General features: G+C 41.7%; 1 non-coding gene across 1 annotated transcript; it reads left to right on the top strand.

Moving 5' to 3' along the window:
* The first annotated feature begins 2,107 nt into the window (after positions 1–2,107).
* On the top strand, positions 2,108–2,201 carry trnai-uau (transfer RNA isoleucine (anticodon UAU)). Its single transcript has 2 exons — positions 2,108–2,145; positions 2,166–2,201. It is a non-coding gene; the product is annotated as a tRNA-Ile (tRNA).
* The last annotated feature ends 2,683 nt before the right edge of the window (positions 2,202–4,884 follow it).

Below are 4,884 nucleotides of genomic sequence, written 5' to 3' on the forward strand. Positions count from 1 at the left end.
TTTGGCAGGCTCTCTGTTGCCATGTATTTCCCTCAGTCTGAAACAGAATATGACATGTTGTGAATGGCGATTGCAATAATTATTAATCTTTCACAGAGTGTTATGAAATTAATTTAATAAGCTTCATTTTAATTTAATAAATCCCGGAACGGGCATCGAAACTGTGTCGACGAGAATAGAGCGCTGCATCCTAACAACTAGGTGGTTGTCACAGGGGTGAGTAAACATTGATATCGAGAACTCGTGAACCAGTCGGACAGCCTCTGTGAGAATGTTCAAATGGAGACTGTTCAAAGTAAACTAGTGGCAACAGCAGTGAACTGCAATTTAAAAAACAGCCAAAGCCTGTATTTTTCCCCGGCTCCCATGGCGGAAATTAAATGGCACAAGTTAACCATTTTGTAGATTGAATGTGTTTTCTAACTGGCTCATTTTATTAACTGTAAAACATATGATTTATCTTGAAGACTTGGACATTTTATTGCAGTCCTCTGATGTTGCGACTTTACAAGAACAACAACGACAATTTAGCTCCCAGATTCATGCGTGGTACCTGGATTGGTTTCAATACCCACAAAATGGCGCTTTAGATTACAATATCGGACAGTGTCTGGATTGCACTGTTGAAGCTTCACGTCAATGACATTTAATCACAAACCAGTCATCAGAAGTTTTTTTCTAGAGATGCTGCTTGACTGGTTGAGTATATCCTACATTTTCTGATTTCATTTCAGATTTACAGGATTCGCAGTACTTTGTTTTTGAAGCTAAAAAGTAACATAAGTTGACGTCATTGGCGATTCAACAGTCAGTACCATTATGCAATGGCAAACGTGAGTCATGCGTGGTGTGCATCCTCCCTGCTGCCAGGTAAAGAACATCACTGAGTGGGTGCAGAACATTCTGAGAGGTGAACGGGAGCAGCCGTGATCTATGTGCTAACCATTGACATAAAGAAAGAAGGGGATGAGTTCCTTTAGTCACAGTTTCAAGTGCAACTGAGGAAATTAATGAGCAGAACCACAAAGGTATTCTATGGGTTATTTCCAGTGCACCGCGCAATTGAATTTAGAAATGGCAACGTGTGTCTGGATAAACGGTGCACGAGGTTGTGCTCCAGAATCCGGGGGCATTGGGACCAGTTCTGGCGCAGGAGTTGTACATCGGGTTGTACATCAATAGAGCTCGCGGGAAGGTTAACTACTGGGGCGGGTGAGGGATTGAACTAATTTGGCAGTGGATTTGTGTACCAGGATGAATCATCTGTAGATGTTGTAATTATGCCTTTTTACACAAGTCCAGCTGATTATTATATATCAACTATAGCAGTGAACGTGGCCTCAGACACCACATTTCAGCCCATCCTTGGGAAACGATATACCACGGCTCGCCCACACCTTCCCTTACACTGAGCACAAGCACAGGAAACACAGGCACATCAGAATTTGCTGAGGACCGTAGAGAGTAAAATGTTCTTTGATTAGTGATAGCTCTAAGTATATTTTGGTGTTTCAGTTGCAATTTGTTCTGTGGTAAATAAATATATTTTGTATATCTGTGTTAGTGTTTATGCATTTGAATGCAACAAAGTTATTTATAATAGTATTGTGCAGCATCTGTATTTGTTATAAATGTATTTTCTCTGCATACCTTTGTATCTATGTTACTTTTAAACACCTCGCAAATAAACGTAAATACAATTATAGCACAGCGATACTTCGAGATAAATTCATAAAGAAAACAGACATAAAACAAGTACATTTATAAAATCAAAGATATGAACACAAATAATTTGATTATCAAGGTTCCACACAATTTAAATTATAATCACAGATAGATGCACAGATATATTTATAAATTTCCCGCAAGGACATCCAAATACATTACAAATAACAAAATGGATTACACACGAAAATAAAACACGTCTATGGCGAAAATGTTTGGAGTCGCAATAACTGAAGGCTTCTTGCAGAGAGCCGGCACTGACACGTTGGGATGAACAGCTTCCTTCTGTGTTGAATGATTCGATGAATCTTTGTCTTCTTGCTTGTGAGACAGATGGAACAGGCAGCTCTATGAAGGGAGCACTGAAACCATAGGGCATGCAGCTCTAGTGGCGCAATCGGTTAGCGCGCGGTACTTATATGACAGTGCAGGCCCGGGAAATGCCGAGGTTGTGAGTTCGAGCCTCACCTAGAGCAGCCGATGATTTTGCATGTGATGTCTCAGGCCGTTTTCTATTTATCCATCTGTCTTGTATATTCCGCCATGTATCACGGTGCTGTCTGTCTCTCTCACTCCGGTGATCTCAGTGGCAATCTGTGGGCCATTTGTCAATGAATACCCGTGTCTGTTCCACACATGTGATAAATGAGGGGATCAAACAATTCCTCATCTAATTCTACGGAACTAATGAGCCAACATTTATAACAAGATACAGTTTATTGTAAATATAACAGTCAATCTTGAGTGATAGAGGTTCAATTCTGTGCAAAACCAAACTGTGATCTCAACGTGTTTCCAATAAACCGCTTTTTAATGTATTGTCGCAAGCGCTGCCATTGTAGCTCAACGAATTTCATAATTAATAAACATAGAAATCAAGCAATGAAACGGCAGGGTTCTGAGACTGTAGAATGCCCTCGCCCAGAGCAACATTTAAAACAAGGTTACAAACTGGCAGCGTGCAGGAGGAAGGGAAGAGAGTAAACAGAGCCACAGAAAAGCCGCGGGAGTTTCGGATGCTTCGGGAGTTTTTCCTGTGACCACAGCATAAACATTTAATCAGTAACTCTGATGTAAAGAATAATGTGCCGGAAACACGCTCGATTTCTAAGAGAAGATATGTAAACGCATTGGTTATCTCCACATAATTCCTGTACCACCTCCAACAGAAACAAAGATGTTCCTGAACTTTTCGCGACAAATGTTGTGCTCAGTGTTGCAATGGCTCGTGCATTGGACTTCTCGCTGATCATGTTCTGCAGAAACATTCAAACTTGTCGATTCCATTCCTATCAAAGTCCAATTGTAAATTAATAGAATTATTACCGCACAGCAGGAGGTCACTCGTGCCATCGAGAGTGTGCCAGCTATCAGCTAGTCCCACTTTCCCGTCCTTTCCTCATAGCCCTGCAGGTCAGGTTTGGCTGGTTCCGAGGCTGGAAAGTGAAAGTTTGCAGCAAACCGCAATTGCCTGCGATAGCCGTATGATTTATTGTTGTGGGTCTGAAATCCACTGAAGTTTACCTGCTCGCCACTACACTGTTTAAAGCTCCATTCAGTGCTCGAATAAATAAGAGCTCTAGTTGCGGGCTGCATTTCCCTATCTAAGCGCCTGAGAGATCCGCCAGGGAGCGAGTCTCGTTTAAACCGTCGCCCAATTATCTTTTACGCTTTACAACATTTCAAGAGAGCAAAAGTATTTCCCCTCAAGATGCAATGACCTTTTCTGATATTGTCTTCGCATGCATCTTTCTGTCTCTACCTGTCTCTGTCTCTTGTATTTCTCTGCTTTTCGCTGATTGAGTTATCAGGCTTCAATGGACGGCCTGGGCTGATTTAACCTGCAACAAGGGCAGAAATGGGTAAAGAAAGATGTGGACAATAGCACAGGAATAGTGTTAATTCGGGGCAAATATCTTCACAGATATGTCCCTTCGCGCTCGTAGTGAAGTAAAGCAGCACCAATTACAGTTGGCTTAAGGTAGAGTATTCATTATGAGAATGCCGAGAGAGACGACAATAAAGAGCTATTCATGCTGCAAATTCTTATTTGATAATACAGGTTACATATCCAAAATTAGTTTTGTAATCACATTCCAATATTGTTGACTTAGAATAGTCAGCATTGCTCGCACGGCAATTGGATGCCTGTGTCCAGTTGGAAAGCTGACTGAAAGAACATGCAGAACATTGACTTTCTGCTGAGCAGACCATGAGCCTCCTTCTTGAAAATGGTTCTCCAGTCCCGCGAAGAGGGGATTAAGCATCATGAGATTTGGATGTGCCTGTGGCCACTTATATAACATGACGTGTAGCGGGCATTTCCCCTTCCTTAAAGAAGATTAATGACTCAGTTGCAGTTTTTGCTGCAGGATGTGCTCGCACCATTCGCAATTCACCCCAAGGATGAGCCGAGCCGATCACGTGGAGTTAATACCATTCCTCCAGTCAGTAAATTCAGTTGGCATTTCAAGGAAATATAATACATCACCGTGACTTAGTCAGTGAGCGCACAGCTTAATGGATAACCTATGTTTTCAGGAAATTAGAGTTTTGATGAGATTTGGATTCAAAGCATAATTTATGTCATATTCAGTCAAATGCTTGGAAGATTTATCAACAACAAACGATTAACAACGTAAATGAGCACAATCGATTCGCAGTCCATCGCCTTAACCTCTCGTCTGCCATCTAGCGCAACTCGGCTATTCCATTTCAGGCTTTTTGCATCCGTACAGAAATACGCTGCAAAATGTCCCCTTCACGACGTGTCCTGCCCGTGCATCCATATCGACAATGTTGAAAATGTACAATCAGCTTCTGTAAGCAAACGGCCTTTAGTTGCTACAGGATGGCTGTGAAATGTCTCCTCAAAAAATGAGATGCGGGCCACGCCTGTTTCAAAACTGACCAAATTCAGAACTCTCGACAGTTAGACCACATTAGGCGTACTGTATGCAATGCTGGTCGCCATATTAAATAGAAGATAGCGAGGCACTGGATAGGGTGCAGAGAAGATGTTATACTATCAGGAAAGAATCGACAGGCTCAATTAATTTTGTAACGAAACGAGGAGTCTGACGGGTGACGTAATAGAGCCCTTTAATATCTTGAAATGTTTGACAGAGTAGATACAGAGTGTTTTCACTTGTGGGGAAG

Source organism: Pristiophorus japonicus, unplaced genomic scaffold, assembly GCF_044704955.1.
Source record: "Pristiophorus japonicus isolate sPriJap1 unplaced genomic scaffold, sPriJap1.hap1 HAP1_SCAFFOLD_195, whole genome shotgun sequence".
Lineage (NCBI taxonomy): Eukaryota > Metazoa > Chordata > Chondrichthyes > Pristiophoridae > Pristiophorus > Pristiophorus japonicus.